Below are 18873 nucleotides of genomic sequence, written 5' to 3' on the forward strand. Positions count from 1 at the left end.
ACTCTTTTGTCCTCAGTTTACTAAAGCCACCCCTTGGGTTTGTAGAAGCTCTTCCTCCTTCAATCCCATCTCTGATGGCACCACACCTTTACATTGGGTTAGTCATTTTGCATATTTTAATTATTTGTGTGTCTTTATTTTTTATGTGGTGCTAGAGGATGAACCAAGGACCTTACACATGAGCGATAAGGCTGAGCACCCCCCATTTTTATTATTACATATATATATATATATATCCATGCCAGTGCTTAACTACTGTGGATCACTTTTTTTTTTCAGAATGAAAGAGACTGGAGGTCAAGAGAGGTACCACAGCATTGAAACTTTCTCAAATGCTGTGAGAGGTGGTCCCAATTTTTTAAAATACAATTTCTTCTTTTTTTTCATTTTGATAGGACAGAGAGAAATTAAGAGGGGAAGGGGCATAGGGAGCAAGAGGGAGACACATCCGCAACACTGCTTCAGGGCACATGAAGCTCCCTTCCCCCCTGCAGGTAAGAATCAGGGGTTTGAACCCAGATCCTTGTGCATGATAATGTGTGTGCTCAGGCAGGTGCACCACGACATGCCCCCTCCATTTTTTTTTAATTCTCTATCCTCAGGTGGTGGAAGAATACAGAGTCAAAGAACAGACACTATAGTACCATTTGTAACACTCCCATGTGTGGGCAAGGTTCCAACCTAGAGCCTCATGATGCTAAGACATATGCAATACTAGATAAACTGCCTACACCTATTTATTTATTTATGTATTTATGTCCTTTAGTGAAACAGGAGCATTTGTTGAAGTGATGAGAGTTGCACTTCTCAGACCTTTGGAACTAAAGAATTACATAGACTACTGCTGCATTCTTAAAAGATCCTGTCCTAACCCAACTCCTCAGAGAGACTGGAACAGAGACAAATACTAGGTTTTGTTTTTTGGCCACCAAGGTGTATTGCTGGAGCTTGGATCCTGCATGACTCCACTCCTCCCAGTGGTGTGCCTCTCCTCTCCTCTCCTCTCCTCTCCTCTCCTCTCCTCTCCTCTCCTCTCCTCTCCTCCCCTCCCCTTCCCTTTCCTCCCCTTCCCCTCCCCTCCTCTTCCCTCCCTTCCCTTCTCCTCCCCTCCTCTCCCCTCCCTTCCCCTCCCCTCCTCTTCCCTCCCTTCCCTTCCCCTCCCCTCCTCTTCCCTCCCTTCCCTTCCTTCTCCTCCTCTCCCCTCCCTTCCCCTCCCCTCCTCTCCCCTCCCTTCCCCTCCACTCCCCTCCTCTCCCCTCCCCTTCCCCTCCCCTCCTCTTCCCTCCCTTCCCTTCCTTCTCCTCCCCTCCTCTCCCCTCCCTTCCCCTCCCTTCCCTTCCCTTCCTTCTCCCCTCCCCTCCCCTCCCTTCCCTTGCTTCTTCTCTCCTCCCCTTTCTTCCCCTCCCCTTCCCTGTCCTGTCCTCCCCTCCCCTTCTCTGTTCTCCTCTCCCCTCCCCTCCTCTCCCATGCCCTCCCCTCACCTCCCTTCCCTTCTTTCTCCTCCCCTCCCCTTTCCTCCCCTCCCCTCCCCTTCCCTGTCCTCCCCTCCCATTCCCTGTCCTGTCCTCCCCTCCCCTTCTCTGTCCTCCTCTACCCTCCCCTCCTTTCCCATGCCCTCCCCTCCCCTTCCCTGTTCCCCCCTCCCCTCCTCTCCACAGCCTTCCCCTCCCCTTTCCTTTCTTTTCCTCTCCTCTCCTATTTTTCTTTCTCTCTCTTTCATAGGAGAGGGAGAGGGAGAGGGAGAGAGAGAGAGAGAGAAAGGAACCCTATATCACTGCTCCACCACTCCTGAAGGTTCTCCCTGTAGATGAGGACCAAGGTCTGTGAGCCAGGCCCTTTTCCAGGGTGATTTGTGCACTCTAGCAGCTGTTCCACCACCTGGCTCCTTCAGTTGGGTTTATGACAGTTTTGATTTCCCTTGTTAACATACTAGAGAGAGGGCAAGACTGGGAGTGAGAGTAAGCTGCAAGCCTCAGGATTGGGGCTTCTGGGGACCCAGATGGGACAGTTTGAGTTTCTCTATAAAGAAATGGTGGTTCCCAATGTCCCTCTCCTTTAATCCACATTGGGCAAGATGGCAGGGAGGATTGGCAGCTCTTGGGGGGAACTTACTGCCTACCCTAAAGAGGGAAATTGAGGTCTAAAAAGAAGGGAAAACTAAAAAAAACCCACAAAAAACTAGTATAGCCACAGGCCCTTTGGAATATAGCTAAAATATGCCTACTAGCTATCTACAAAATGGAGGACCCCCCAACTCTTTTCTGCATTATTCCAGCCTTTAGGTTCATGATTAATCAACAATTTGTTTGGCTTTGTATGTTAACTCTCTTTTCAACCACCAGGTTCCAGATGCTAACATGATGCCAACCAGACTTCCCTGGACAGACGACCCCACCAATGTGTCCTGGAGCTCGGATTTCCCCAGAACCCCGCCCCAGTAGGGAAAGAGAGAGGCAGACTGGGAGTATGGATTAACCTGTCAATGCCCATGTTCAGTGGGGAAGCAATTACAGAAGTCAGACCTTCCACCTTCTGCATCCCATAATGACCCTGGGTCCATACTCCCAGAGGAATAAAGAATAGGAAAGCTATCAGGGGAGGGGATGGGATATGAAGACCTGGTGGTGGGAATTGTGTGGAGTTGTACCCCTCTTACCCTATGGTTTTGTCAGTGTTTCTTTTTTTTTTTTAAATAAAAAAGAAGGGAAAACTCTGGTTTATCCGCTACAGCTGCTAATGCTGTACAAGTATGTAGTTAGAATGACTTTCTTCTTATTTTTTTTGAGGTTATATATTTTTTTTCCTTTGTTGTTTCTTATTTTCATTTTCTTTTGTGAAGGTATTAATTTTTCTATGGGTTTTATATAGCTGGAACTTTCTTTTTCTTAAGACTTTATTTTATTTTTTTAATTTATTTTCCCTTTTGTTGCCCTTGTTGTCTTTTTATTGTTGCTGTAGTTGTTGTTGTTGTCGTTATTGGATAGGACAGAGAGAAATGGAGAGAGTAGGGGAAGACAGAGAAGGGGAGAGAAAGACAGACACCTGTAGACCTGCTTCACCGCCTGTGAAGCGACTCCCCTGCAGGTGGGGAGCCGGGGGCTCGAACAGGATCCTCAGGCTGGTCCTTGTGCTTCACGTCACGTGCACTTAACCCACTGCACTACTGCCCTATTCCCCATAGCTGGAACTTTCTTAAACTGATTTTCTTTTGTTTTCTTTCAGAACACCTCTCAGTTCTGGCTACTGGTGGTACTAGGATCAAACCCGCGATTTCTCACATGCATATTTTGTGTACTGCTATGCTTCTCCCTGACCCAGAAGAAAGGATTTTATTGAAAGCATCATAGTTAAAGATGCATAGAATAGGGGCCAAGTAGTACTGTACTTTCCCTGTCCCCGCAAAAGACAAACTTCACAAGTGGCAGAGCATCGCTTCAGGAGACTCTCTCTCTCTCTCTCTCTCTCTCTCTCTCTCCCTCTCTTTCCCCTCTACTTCCTCCTACCCTATCACTTTCTCTCTATTTTTCCCCCCAAAAAAAAAATAGAAAATTGCTACTGGGAGTAAGTTTGTTGTGCAGCCACCAAGCCACAGTAATAACTCTGGTGGCAATAAAATTCATATATACACTATCCCCTTTTCAATCTGATGGTGTCATGACATTAAGTACATTCCCACTGTTGGACAGCCATTACCCCCATCATCTCTACAATTGTCTCATCTTCCAAAATAGGAATTCTTCCCCCTTAAACATTTAGTCACTCACACCCCCCCCCCACAGCCTCTGGTAACTTCCATTCTATTAAAAAAAATATTTTGGAGACAGGCAAAATTGAGAAGAAAGCAGATAGAGAGATAAAGACACTTGTAGCTTCACTTCACTACTTGTTATGCTTCCTCATACTTCCTCGTCATGCAGGTGGAAACCAGGGGCTTGAACCAGGGTCTTTGTGCAGAGGATCATATGCATTCTACAGGATATACCACTGCCCAGCACCGTGCCTCTCTCCGCACCCTAATTCTACATTCCTTTTTCTTTTTTTTTTTCTCTTTTTTACAAAGAGAAATGGAGAGCAGAGGGGAAGACAGGGGGAGAGAAAGATAGACACCTGCAGACCTGCTTCACTGCTTGTGAAGCAACCCCCTGCAGTTGGGGAGCCTGTGGCCTGGACAGGGGTCCTTGCACTTTGCACTATATGCACTTAACCTGTTGCTACTGTGCCCCCCCCCCCAATTCTACATTCCATCTTTGTGCATTTGACTATGCTAGGTGCCTCAAAGAAGCAGTAGCATTCAGGGTCTGTTTTTTGGTACCTGGTTTATAAGAGTGAGCAGAAGGTCTTCATAGTTCACTGTGCAGAGTTCACAGGACAGAACTCCCTTTTCCTGGCTGAACGATGTTCCATTCTGTGCACTGACTGCATTTTGCATACTTTTTCATTTCTCCAGGTTACTTGGATGGTTTGCACTTTAGGACTATTGTGAAGAATCACCACTACAAATAGGAGTGTGCAAAGGCAGATAGCAGCTCCCTCTGTTATTTTAGATGCATACAAGAGGAAGAATTGCTGGATCAGATGGTAACTTCACTTCTGTAACACTTTTGTGAAAGAACTACCTACCTGATGCTCACAGGAGCTTTGCTCTTTCATATCTTCTCTAACAGTGTGTAAACCTTGATTTCTTCATCGTTTCATCAGCACATTATTTTTCTGTTGTAAATTTGGGTTTATTTTTTTCTCTTTCTTTCTTTCTTTCTTTATCTGTCTATCTGTCTATCTACCTATCTATTTATTTATTCCCTTTTGTTGCCCTTGCTGTTTTATTGTAGCTGTTATTAATGCCATTGTTGTTGCATAGGACAGAGAGAAATGGAGAGAGGAGGGGGAGACGGAGAGGGGGAGACAGAGAAAGGGAGAAAAAGACACCTGCAGACCTGCTTCACCGCTTGTGAAGCGACTACCCTGCAGGTGGGGAGCTGGGGCCTCGAACTGGGATCCCTACGCCAGTCCGGTACCTGTGCTTTGCGTCACCTGTGCTTAACCTGCTGCGCTATCACCTGACTTCCTTGGTTTTTTTTTTTTTTTTCCTTACAGTGATCCTTATGGGTGAAAAGTAGTCTCATTGTGGTCTTAAAATTATGTATTCCTGATGAGTATTGATGTTGACAATCTTTTCATATCCTTATTAACCATGATTTCTGTTTTTTAAATTTATTTATAAAATAAAATTTATCAACAAGACCATAGGATAAGAAGAATACAATTGCACATAATTCCCATCACCAGAACTCTGTATCCCATCCCCTCCCTTGAGAGCTTTCCTATTCTTTATCCCTCTGGGAGCATAGACCCAGGATCATTATGAGGTGCAGAAGGTGGAAGGTCTGGATTCTGTAATTGCTTCTCCGCTAAGCATGGGCATTAGCAGGTGGATCCATACACCAGTCTGTTCCTATCTTTCCCTAGTGGGGCAGGGTTCCAAAGAGGTGGGGTTCCAGGGTACACTGGTGAAGTCATCTGCCCGAGGAAGTCAGGTTGGCATCATGGTCGTATCTTCAACTTGGTGTCTGAAAAAGCATTAAGATATAAAGCAGTTGTACCCCTCTTAGCCTATGGTTTTGTCAGTGTTTCTTTTTTTAATAAATAAATAAATAAAAACATATAAAGCAGAACAAATTGTTTAATGACCGGGAACCTGAAGGCAAGTATAGAGCAGATGCGTTTTGGGGTCTCCACTTTGGAAAAAGCTAGTAGGTCTATTTTAGGTATATTCCAAGGGGCCCATGGCTTTACTAACTTTTGCCTGTGCCCAGGAACTAACATGCAGGTAAGCTAAAGGTATTGTCTGGGGAGATGTTGTCAGAGTTGAAAATAGGACTAGAAAGTTGTGTCAGAGAAAAGAGTAGCTCCCAAATATGGGAAAACTATATAAATATTGTTAACTGTAAACCCCATTGATTTGATCTGGGGCCTATATTCAGTGCAGGAGCCTGTGAACCTCTGCAGCCGTGTAGGTCTGAGCTTGCCCTCTGTGAACATGGCTAGGAACATTCTAGGCTGCACCTATTGCCAGATCCATCTTTCTGGGGTGGTAGAGGATTTGGCCCAACCTCCCTTCTGAGAATGGGGAAGTCCCTACCCTTGTTGATCCACATTGAGGGCAAGGTCCTGTAGGGGCCCACAAAGGGATCCATTCCATTGTTCCTGATGGAGATGACCAGTGACAGTGGTGAGAGGGATCTCTTAGAGGTCTAGGCCCATCATGTCTGTGTGGGAACCCCAGGATTTATTGCAATAGAAATGGTTTCACAGAGCTCCAGTGGTGCAATCGGTTAGTGCGAGGTACTTAACACAGAAATTGTTTCAGGTCTTGATTTCTTTCATCCACTCACTTCCTCCTTGTCTCACAATCTCTGTTATTAAGAGGAAATATAGACACCCCTTATCCCATCTAGGTCTGTGATTCCAAGAGAAAAGTGTTGGAAGAGACCCTCTCAACAGTGGGACTCTAGAAAAGCAACTTCAGCGAACTCCCATAAGCAGGTATTAACCAAGCCCACGCCCAGGGACTCATGGAAAAAGCCACTATGGAGGTGTCCTGGGGACCTGCGTCCCCTTGTCCAACTGCAGGTGACTGTACTGATGATGTAGTCACTACCATTGGCAGGACCCAAGAACAGTGTGTTGCGCTACCCCTCCCCTCTTCTTTCCCAGCAATATGGCTTCCATTTCCCAAGTCTGTTCCTCTTACTTGGGGCCTGTCAGATCCCTGCTGCCTGAGGCTTCCCAGTATACCCCATAGCTCTTCACAAAGTCAGTATTGAAGACAGATCTTACCCTGGGAATCTTCTTCCAAAGGATAGATATGTACATATTAACATATATTTAAGTGACTACTGTATATATATTTAAGTGACTACTGTATATGTGTATGGGACATACCATCTTTCTCAGCTCATTGACACCAGCACTATCGGAATACGGATACTGAGAATATTGTCTTATTGCTTTTGTCTTACTGGTTTATGTGGGTTTTTTAATGTTTTTTTTTTGCAAAGCTTTTAGTATAATGGAACATGAATTGTTACAGATGGAATATTTATGATTGTTTCTCATGGCATTTTTTTAATTATGAAGTATGAGAGTATATTACTTTGGTATTTTTGTATTTAAGGATGCCTTTCTTTTTTATTTTATTTATTTCCTTTTGTTGTCCTTGCTTTATTGTTGCTACTGATGTCGCCATTGTTGGATAGGTTAGAGAGAAATGGAGAGAGGAGGGGAAGACAGAGAGGGGGAGAGAAAGATAGACACCTGCAGACCTGCTTCACCGCTTGTGAAGCTGCTCCCCTGCAGGTGGGGAGCCGAGGGTTTGAACCGGGATCCTTACGCTGGTCCTTGTGCTTGGCACCACCTGTGCTTAACCTGCTGCACTACTGCCCAACTCCCTGGATGACTTTCTTTTGAGGGATGACTTTATTTTCTTTTTGTCTATTTTTATTGCATTGCATTTCTATTCAGAAAACATCCTGAAGGTGCAGTTGGGGAAATAAGTCTCTGAACTGATACATTCGTCTATGCTCATGCACACAGGAGCCCATCACCACAGCCTATATGGGCAGCATTTGGCACCCCCCCACGGATTCCTGCTGCCCACCTGGCCCTTGTTCCTGTCCCTCCCCTTACCACTACCTTTCCTAGCAACCACTGACCTGTTTTCAGTCCTGAGAGCTTCAATTAAATTTTCTAGATTTTTATCAAAATGGAGTTAGAGTAGATATTTTTCTATTTTACTTTCCTCAAAATTATTATTTTGAACTTCACATTTTTATATGAATCAACAGGGTCTGTTTGTTTGTTTGTTTTAATCCCTGGATAAACAGTATTCTGTGGTTATGCCACATTTTTTATGCAGTTACCTGTTGACTGATATTTGTGTCTAGTTGCAAATGATTAGGGTTTTGAGTTTTAGACATAAAGTATGTGGTAGCATTAGTATAAGCACCTCTAATTAAGATAGGTTTTGACTCTTTGAAAGACTGGACAATTGTTGCAATAGGTCTATGGCTACCACTTGAAAAACCAGCAGGCAATTTACCCAGGTTCTTAGACTCTATATTCCTGCTACCAGCTTAGGATAGTTTTGGCATGGCTGCATCTCTATCACTACTTTTTTTTTTATTGTTGTAGTTATTATTGTTGTTGTCATTGTTGGATAGGACAGAGAGAAATGGAGAGAGGAGGGGAAGACAGAGAGGGGGAGAGAAAAATAGACACCTGCAGACCTGCTTCACCGCCTGTGAAGCAACTCCCCTGCAGGTGGGGAGCCGGGGTTCGAACCGGGATCCTTATGCCGGTCCTTGTGCTTTGCGCCACCTGCGCTTAACCCGCTGCGCTACAGCCCGACTCCCTCTATCACTACTTTTTATTGCATGTCATTTTCAGGTTGTTAAAATGTGTTTTTATTTGAGGAAGGTTTTGCAAGACTGGTGTTTGTCAGTCAACGGTCCAATTTCACATCTCCCCAAAATATGGACCCCAGCATCCCCGTTCTGTCACTGAAGTGCCAACTCCCTCCACGCTCCAGGATAAGGTACTAGTCTCTCAGTGCCCTCTCCATGTTCTCCCCTTCTTCTTTTAGATAAACAGAGGAGTATAGGCTTATTTATATGCCAACATATTACTTCCCTCACTTTGTCTCTTAAATCCCACACGAATGAGTTTATCTGGCATTTGTCCTTCTAGTTGGTTTCACTTGGAATGACCTGTTCTGGCTCCAATTCCATCTGTATTGTAGCAAAGGCTGGTTGTCATCTCCTTTTATAGCTGAATAATATTCCATTATCTGTGTAAACCACGCCTTCTTGATCCATCGTGGTTTTCGTCATTCAAATCGCTGTATTCTGGTGTTTCCCTACAGTTTTAATTTACAGATCCCTATGCACTACACATGCTGAACTTACTATTTTTCACATTTCAAGACCTCATCCTTAATCTTTCCTTTAGTGAAATGCCTATTCAAAATATTTTTCTACCTTAATTATGTTTATTTTCTCTCTTTTTTTTTTATGCCATTAAGCTGGGGGCCAGTGACTGCAAAGCTGCACCATTTCCACTTGTTCAGCCTTTTTCCTTTTTTTTTTTTTTTTTTTTTTTTTTACAGAGGATGAGAGACAGAGAAGAGGAGACACTTGCAGCATTGCTCCACCACTAGGCCTTAAACCCGAGCCCTCACACAAGGTAACCTGTGCTCTACCAGATGAGCTACCACCCAACATAGTATTCAGTTTCTCATTAGTGAGTGCTGACAGTCCCCTACCAGTTTTGAATGCACATTCTTTAGCAGAGTCATGATGAACATATCTCTTCCCCAGTTCTGTACTAAGTGGGATGCCTTTTCCTTTTCCTTAAAAGTATCTTTCAAGGAGTAGAAGAACTAAATTCAGATAAGGGCCAGTGTTTCTGTTTGCTCTTTAATCTCTTGTGTGTTTGATGTTCTGTCTAAGAAATCTTACCTTAACCAAACTTGCTGAAATTGAAGAGAGACCCTCACAACAATTTGACCATGCTGGCACCCTGATCTCTGGCTTCCTGCCTCCAGAAAGGGGACTGATCCATGACTTCTTCAAAAGCCGCCATCCCATGGTGTTGTATTTTAGTGGCCCATACAGAGCAGCACAGAAGGCATGGGTAAGAATTCTGCTGCTACCTCCTTCTGTCCACAGGTTTGGGTGGGATGGTCAGGAGTGGGTGAGAGTGGAGAGTGGGGCTTGTGTAAGTTGAGCTAGCTAGAGGGAGAGGGTGGAGATGGATGCAACAGACTTCTGTTTCTCCTTTGTCTATTTGTGACAGTTACTGTTGACTACAGTCAAACTGCTCTCTCTCTCTCTCTCTCTCTCTCTAGCATTCCACAGGTATGGATGTTACAAGGAGAGAATAATTAGCTCCTCCTCCTCATTGCAGTGATCCTGATATCACCCTGGGCTTGTAAACCAGGATGCTTTGAACACCTCCCACCACCACCACCACCACAACCACCCAGTCATTGCAAGTCAGCCAGACCAGTCAGTGCTTAACTGAGGGGAAGAAGAAGGCCAGGAGGGAGCAGGGAAGAGAGAAATCACAACAAAGGAGCACTCACATGCAGACGTTGTTCAGTGATGCACACCTGAAACTACAATATGATGGTAGCCTGCAGTGAGACTTCAGTCAGAAGGACAGAACAAAGCCACTGCATGTCTAGATCTTTTCAGTAAAATGGGAAGCTCTGGGTTCAGACAAGGCTGTGGAGACTAGAAATCTGTACATCTCGGCTAAGCACAACTGTGATGCTGGCAAGAGCATGAGGCAACTGAAGGACACCTTGAAAGGTAGAAAGAGAATGGTTAAGTGGATGGGAACTAATGCTCTGGAGGGGGACGGCCTTCTCTGCAGGCGATCCTGTGACCTGTTAGCCAACAGAAGTAACAGGCCTGGGGACTCCCAACCCTGCCCTGGAGCCAGTAGACAGTGGGTGGCCTGGGGGGAGGGTGGGGCTCGATAGGGACCAGTTCCTCTGCTTTCTTTGATCACTTTGCTTCTGTAGTTGGTCTCTTTCATTCTAAGGTCCTGAACAGCGACCAGTGATTAAGTAGGACAAGCCAGGGACCTGTTGGGGACATTCTGTCTTCTTTTGATTTGTGTTTATTTAGTGGAGAGAGAAAATAGGAACCAGGGCATCACTGTGGCATTTGTGGTGCCAGGGATCAAACTCAGAACCTCCTGCTTGCAATTCCAGCTGTCTACCAAAACTGCTTCCCGGAAGGAAGGAAGGAAGGAAGGAAGGAAGGAAGGAAGGAAGGAAGGAAGGAAGGAACGGAGGGAGGGAGGGAGGAAGAAAGAAAGAAAGAAAGATAGAAAGAAAGAAAGAAAGAGAAAGAGGAGAGGGAGAGAGAGAACACTGAAAGAGAGAAAGAACACTGAGTGGAAGAAAGAGAAAGAACATTGAGGGGGTGAGCATTAAGTGAAAGAGAATTCAGAGCACAACTCTGCTCTGGCATATACCATCATGGGACTTGAATCTGGGACTGGATATATCCAAGTCCTATGCTCTACTCCCTGCATCAGTCCCTTGGCTTGACTCTCTTTTCTTTGCCTCATTCTTTGTTTCTGTTCTGTTTCCTTTGACATCTGGACAGACATTCCCTCAAATCATCCCAATTCCCTCTCCATTAGACACTGGTCTCTAATTGCTCAGGGTCCTGTTTACTTGAGGACATTCTTGACCCCGAGCTGTATTGTGACTTTGTGACATTGTGTTGAACTGGGAGCTGAAACCACCTAGAAGCACAACTCCCAGAGCATTCTGTGTGTCAGGATCCACTTCTGTTGATATATGGGCTGTTTTATTTTGGTTCTTTCCAGCTCTGAAGGAAGAAGTGCATTTCAGATGGCCCCATCCTGACACCTCAATCCCCAGTCTTCTCCCCAGGGAAGTTCTGACTGTTGTGTGCTGACTCTTCTGTGAGTAGCAGTGCAGGTAAATATCACCGACCCAAGCATGTGGAAGCTTCAGAAAGGGAACCAGAAGGATCTTTGTGTTTGCTTTTTCTGCTTAACATGTTCTTGAGGAGGGGAGAAGCTAGCCTCTGTCTAATAACCCATCCCTGATGTCAGTAGTTACAGAAAATGAATGGACTAAAACAAAGATGGGTGATCATTCTTCCTCCTAAGGAGATTTCCCTTCCTTTCCGCCCCACAAGTCAGATAAGCAGGTGGCATGATTGTTGAAGGTCCCAAGGTCTTCTTCTCCATGCCTCCTCCCACTCATGGAAATATGAGTGGACTTCTTCCCCCAATCCTACAACTTCTTAGAACTTCCTCCCTGAACAGCAAAGGCATCTCTAACTCAGCCTAGCCCTGGTTGCTGGTAAGTCCGGGGTGGGGGCAATCAGGATGCCCTTCTGCCTCCACAGGAACAGGGGCTCTGCTCAGGCCCTTAGCCCTCCGCCTAAAGAAGTGTCTCTCAAGTCCTATGTGCTCTCTGTCCCTCCACTGCTCGGGTGCCCTGGGCCAACCCTGGACCTGAATTTCTTCCCCCTAGCCTCCATTCTCCACCTGCTTCAGTCTGACTTCTGACTCCTCACTCTAGAGAAACATCCTCTTTCAAAGAAAGGCCTTCTTCCAGAGCCCTGCACAGTTTTGGATACTGGAATCAGTTTCATTTTGTATCATCTTTCCACTGCTCAGTTGATTGTGTGATTTTGAACTTTCAGGAGTCTTTCATTTTTTGTTGTTGTTGTCGTTGTGCCTGCCGTGCAATGTGTGGGCTATCTTTTAGTGTATGCCCTTGTCTGTACACTTGTGTGTGTTTCATGGGGCTATGTTGCATGTTGCCTGTGTGCTGTGGCTGTTTTTGCTGCTGAGCAGAGGGTGGTATAAGGAACAGTCTCAAGGTGGGATTGAGACCATGCTGGTGCGTCCCAAGAGAGCTCTGTTCGGTCCACTATACTGGGTGGGATGAGGGAGCTCAGTGATCCTTTGTACTTAACAACTGACTTTCAGGGGACACAAAGTAGCTTCTCATGTAGTGGACAATGAACATTGTTTTCTTAGATGGAGGTTGTCTCCACTGAAAGGGGGTGAATAAAGAAACACAGTGAAGGAACAAGCAAATTCAAATGAAAAACAAGCTTCAGTGTCAGACTACAGGACTGAGGTTACCAAAGAATACTGGGGGCGGGGGGGTTGGGAGTGGGTTGGAAGGGTGGAGGGTCCCAGTGGACTTCAGTAGTGGGTGTGGTATAACAGCATGTCTTCAAATGACGTGCCACACCAGTGTTATGGGGACTGGGAGGTGGCACACCTGGTTAAAAGTATCCATAGAGTAAAAAACGTAAATACTTCTGCTGGGCATCTCCTGCAGTTTATCAAAACATGGTTTTATTAGGTACATGGAAAACCTTGGTGGGAAAATAGGAGAAAATGGCTGTCTAGGCACATGGCAGGAGATATTAGTCCTTAAACTTAGTTCTCAAGCATTCAGCTACAGCATGTGCAGGTCTCAGAAGAAACGGCGTTGTGCGGGTCCAGGGAGAAGATCAGACAGGAATGACAACAGTGGAAGGGAGGCGAAAGGAGAGCTGGAAAGGGCTAAACTTCTATCAGTGGCTTGCTGAAGTAATTTCCCATACCCACAATCCCTTGTGAGTTAGGGTACATCTGTTGTATGTACCCTAATTATGTTTATGATCCATAGTTCCTTTTGCTCACCATTAGTAAAATAGTGTTCCCAGCATGAATGCACATGATACTATGTCCAAGGACCTGGGTTCAAGTCCCCAGTCCCCACCTGCAGGACAAAAATTTCCTGCGCAGTGAAGCAGTGTTGCAGTTATCTTGTTTTTTTCTCTCTCCCTCTTGATCTCCCCTTGCCTCTCAATTTCTTTCTGTCCTATAAAGATAAATTAAGAAAATGAACAGGCCAATGTTATCTAAATAAATATACAAACTTCACACAGCGATGAGGAATACTAGTGTATTCAAAAAAACTGACTTTTTAATTTGTTATTTAATATTGGTTTAAAATTACAAGATGACAGGGGTATAATTGCACATCATTCCCATCACCAAAGTTCTGTGTCCCCCATTCCCTCAATTGGAATCTGCAGTGGTTCTCCCAAAGGAGGATTGGTATTCTAGCCCCAGGAGGAAGAAGGAACAGGAAAGGAGGAGGGCCTCTCTCTGTCCCTAAACCCGACACAGGGAATACATGTGAGGGGCTTGGCACTCAAGGAAGGGAACAGGGAGAAGGCTGCACAGTGGTTGATATCCCTGATATCCCTGTCCTTTGGGTTCAGCCTGCAGACCCTTCATTCACTGAGGGTGTGAGGTATTGACTGAGTTAGCATGGAAGAGATCTGGTTGGCTGGGGGCAGGCATACCCACCTTGTCTCTATTGCTTGCGGTGCTCCACTTCAGGAAGTACCATTCATGTCATTGTACTTATGATTGGCACTTCTTGGAGTGGAGTAATGCACAGCATGGGCAACGTCTGTGTGGGACCCCACAGGGTGGGATGGGAGAAGAATATGGCCGCCCACACATATGTGGCATTTCTAGAGCCTCAGGTCCAACATCAGGTGCTGGTGCAACTCACAGGAGCTTTTATTTAGCTTTCTGTGGGCTCACACAGAAGGTCCCAAGAAAAAGTCCATGTGTAGGTACTTAGGGCTATATGTCCCTTGGTGGAAAAGGTGAGGGTCACCTCTCTGCATGTGATATCCAGTGCTCTACTCAGAAAGGCATCATTCCCATAATCTCATGTGCATGAATGGCACCTTTTTGGGTAGAGCCATGGGTGGTCTGGGCAGCTTGAGTGGTGACATTGGTGTTGAGGGATGGAACTTTTGCCCCCAGAGTTGCACTCCCTTGAGCCCCTCAAGGGTGTTCTACTTCCCAGTTCCCTCTAAAGTTCCTCTTCAGAGAGTTCATCCAGAATGGGTCCCAGAGCAAATCTCCTTTGTAATTCTGGTATTTCTAGTTCTTTTGCCCACTAAAGAATGAACCAACCACTCTTAGGATAGTATTTGGAGTAAAAACATTGTCCATCTCTCCTATCTTGTCTTCTCTGCATGACCTCAAATATACTTCCTCCATACCCCCATAGAATACAAACCTTTTTGCCTTCTTCACAGGATTCCAGTCTTCTTTTTAGATGAATGCCACCATCACCCCATGTGCCCTTCCATGTGAGTCCCAAACTCCCTGGCCCCTCTCACAGTTCAGATAGGCCCTGACCCCTTTGAGTGAGTGCTCCTATAAATTTCCTTTCTTAAAATGGGGAAGAGTTCATTTCACTTACAAAAACTGAATAAATGTGTGTGAGACAGCCATTACCAGTCCATAGAGAAGAAGCCTCCTCTTGCCCCTGTGTGTGCCCTGCTTCTAGGAGCTAAGCAGAACCCTCCTAAGAGGAGGGTTCCTTTTCTTGCTGTTCAGTGTTCTAGAAGTCTAATTCCATATACTTGGGCAATAAAGCTCTGCTTAATTTAGTTTATAATACATTTTAGCATCTACTAGATCAATCGTAGCCAAGTATTTTCCTTATATTATATATTGAGGGAATGTTTTACATGACAGTTGTTAAAGGGTCTAGTCTGAGAGCTGCTCAAAACAGGTGGAAGCACACTTCACCCTCCACAACAGCACACAGGGTCCCCAAGCCCCTCCCAACCCCCTTGAACTAAACCATGGGCTCAGTTTAACAGATAGAAAGTAGTGTTTTCTTGCTTCACTTTGACTTTCTTTTCTACATTACTTTAATTTTCTTCTGAGTATCTCAAATAGGCCTTAGTAACTTCATTGATTTGACAGTCCTCTCTGCCCTTGTGGATCCTTGATGATATCATTGCATCAAGATGCTTACTATAAGCAATTGCCTCAAGTCATTAGAGAGACGGTTAAGTCCCCGGATCTGCAGGATGACCAGGCCAGCTAGGAACCTATCAGAGCAAAGGAGCACCCACTTCTAGTCTGAAATCCAGCAAGCCAAGGACAAGGAGGAATGAATGTTTGTATCCGAACCCAAGGGCAGAAAAAATAGCTGATGTCCCTCCCAACTTGAAGGCAGCAAGGTAGGAGAAGTTCTCTCTCACTCAGTGAAGGGTGAGCCTTCAGCTCTCATCATTGCCCTCAGCTGATTTGCTGAGATGATCAACATTGTGGAGAACAATCTGCTTTGCTTGGTCTGCCAAGTTCTGTGTTAATCTCATAAAAACCCTTACAGAAACACCCATGATAAATTGGATCAAATGTCTAGATTCACAGTAGCCCAATGAAGTTGATATATAGAATTAACCATCAGACATCCTACCCCATGTCAACTTGCATCCTATAGACACCTACCTAAAGTTGACATAATTTACAAATGAAGGCAATGTAATGTCATAACTGTACCTACCCCGATACAGTTATATTGTCTACAGCCAAAAATACACTCGTCCCTTTCCCAGGAGAGGCAGTAATGCCCTTCAGAGGTGTTTCTTTTTCTCCTTGATATTCCTTATGATGAGATCCCTACACAATGAAGAGTTCAGAATATTTACTTACTGTGATATAGATTCTACACATCTTATGAGGAATGACAAAGGGATAGGAGGTGAAAGAAAGCAAATATCATTACTATTACAATCTATGCAAATATATTTGAGACAAAAGGATGAAATACTCATGGTAATTGTACATTTTTATAACTGGTTATTTGGTTGTAGCTATTGTTTATAATTATCTTCTAGGGCTGCAGAGAGAGCATAATGCTTATGCAAAAGACTTTCCTGCCTGAGGCTTTGAGGTCCCAGGTTCAATGCCCAGTACCACCAGAGGCCAGAGATGAGCAGTGCTCTGGTCTTTCTCATTCTCCATATATTTCTCTCCTTCATTAAAATAAGTAAATCTTTAAAAGATAGGTGTCTATATAATTACCTTATGTTCATTTTGTATTCCATGGGCCTTATTATTTTTTTCTTTTTAAAAAGACTTTTTTTTTAATTTTATCATCTTTATTTATTGTATAGAGACAACCAGAAGTTGAGAGGCAAGGGGATGATAGACAAGGGGAGAGAGACAGAGAGACACCTGCAGCCCTGCTTCACCACTCGCAAAACTTTCCCCCTGCAGGTGGGGACCAGGCTCTTGAACCCATGTCCGTGCACACTAACACGTGCTCAACCAGGTGTGCCACCACCTGGCCCATATCGTTTTTGTTGTTGTTGTTAATGTGGTGCTGGGAAATCAATTAAGGATCTTGATATCAATCAGTAGCCTCCTTGACATTACTTTATTATACTTAGAGGAAGGTAGAAGAAACGAGAGAGAGAATGAGAGACAGAGAAAGAGAGAGAGATGTGGTGGGGAACAGACAGCATAGCATCACCCCACCACTCATGGAGTTCCCTTTGGTGCTGTCCATGGTGCTCTTAAGTAGTACTGAGGATCCACCCCAGAGCCTTGCACATAAGCCTTGTGCTCTACCCACAGAGCAATTTCCTAGTGCCTTCTGCCTTCTGAGAGCCCCTCAGTTGACCATGGTCCTTTTCCTGAATGGGGTGACCCAAACCCTTGTTCCTGAAGGGGCTGGGATGTAAGTAGTCATTTCTGTACTTGGTTATTATAGTTCTCTCTCTCTCTCTCTCTCTTCCTTTATTTGATAGGATGGAGAGAAATTGAGAAGAGAGAGGGAGAAAGACACCAAAAAGACCTGCTTGCTCCTGAAGCTTCTTCCCCATGGGTGAGTAGTGGGGGCTCGAACCTGGGTCCCTGAGTGTGGTAACATTTAGGTTTAACCAGGCCTGCCATAGCCCAGCTCCTTGTTGTTATAGATCTCAGTTGACCTTAATCACAGCTTAGTGTAAAACCAAGAGAAGCCCTGAGGGGTCTCCCATCTAACCATCTAACCTTCCTTATTTCCATTTCCAATTGGCCATCAAGATCGTTCCAGTAGTAAGACCTATGCCATGTCTCTCAGACCTCAAAACTTAGAAGATTCTCTTGTTGGCTTTTCTTTCTCACTATTGTGCGACTATACCTTTTTAAAGCACAGGTGCGCTAGAACCACACACAGAGAGGCATGGGACAGTGCCCATTTGCATGGGCACATTGGAGAACGTGTGCTTTCCTGATGCCTCCTTCCAGGTAAAGTCTTCTAAGTCATACTCAACTTTGGCAAGTGGAGCCTGTGGGATGTGTTACTCTTCTTTCCTTGAGCTCAGGAGGGAGCTATGGATTTGTGGAGATGGAGGTTGTAGTGAATTAGGACGAACTTGCTCTGTTCTCTTACTGAATAGTATCCTAAGGTACCACAGCTTTCTAACAGTTGAGTGTCTGATCCTATTCTTTCTGTACTTGAAGACTTTCTCTGGACATCAGGTCTCATTACTTAATATCTTCTACATAGTTTCTGCCATTTGTGTTAATATAGCAGATGAAGGAGTCTGACTTGTGTCTGTGTATGCCTCGGTGTATCTGAACATTTCTATGTGCACAGGCATACTAATGTGGGGATTCGGTGGTGATGTCACAGGAGTTGGTTAGATTTCTGTTTGGCTTTTTGTTAGGCTTTTCTATTTCTATCAGAGTATAGGGTTTTGCTTTGTTTGGCCATTATACCTTTGGGATCAGATGAATGTGGATTTGTGAGTTTTGTTTTCCAATAATTTTTTGTTAATGTACCATCGGTTTACAATAATATAATTTTGGGATTACAGCGTTACACTGTGATGATTTTGGGTTTAGATTTGGAGCATTCTCATGTGTATGTTTTGTGTGAACTTGGAACTTTGGGTGCCTTGAGTTCTTTTGATGGCTTTCTGGTATGGCTGGTGGTTTGTTGTTGAGAGGTATGTCTCTCATGTGCTTTTTTTGTTTGTTTAATTAGATAATTATGTGATTTTTTTATGTGTCTGTGTTTGGATTCATAGGTTGGTACATTTTTGAATCATCTGCTATGTGTTAGGTTGCTGTGGATGTGTTTTGAAGAAACTAAAGAAAGGATAGAACAGAGGAAGAGAAATTAGACTAATATTGGTAGTTGTAGGAGAGAGATTGACTCACTATTTTCCCCCTTGATAAGCTAAGAGAGACATCTCAAGGATGCAGATTCTTTAAGGAAGAGAGAAGTAGTCCAGAAAGAAATGGATGTATGTAAATATGCTCCCAGAGGGATAGAGAATGGGAAAGCTACCATGGGAGGGGGTGGGTTATGGGGATTGGGTGTTGGGAATTGTGTGGAGTTGTACCCCTCCTACCTTATGCTTTTGTTCACTAATCCTTTCTTAAATAAAAAATTTAAAAAAAAAATAGAGCTGAGGAATTGCACTTTGGCTACTTTTCATGCAT

The sequence above is a fragment of the Erinaceus europaeus genome, chromosome X, assembly GCF_950295315.1.
Source record: "Erinaceus europaeus chromosome X, mEriEur2.1, whole genome shotgun sequence".
In the NCBI taxonomy this organism is placed as follows: Eukaryota; Metazoa; Chordata; class Mammalia; order Eulipotyphla; family Erinaceidae; genus Erinaceus; species Erinaceus europaeus.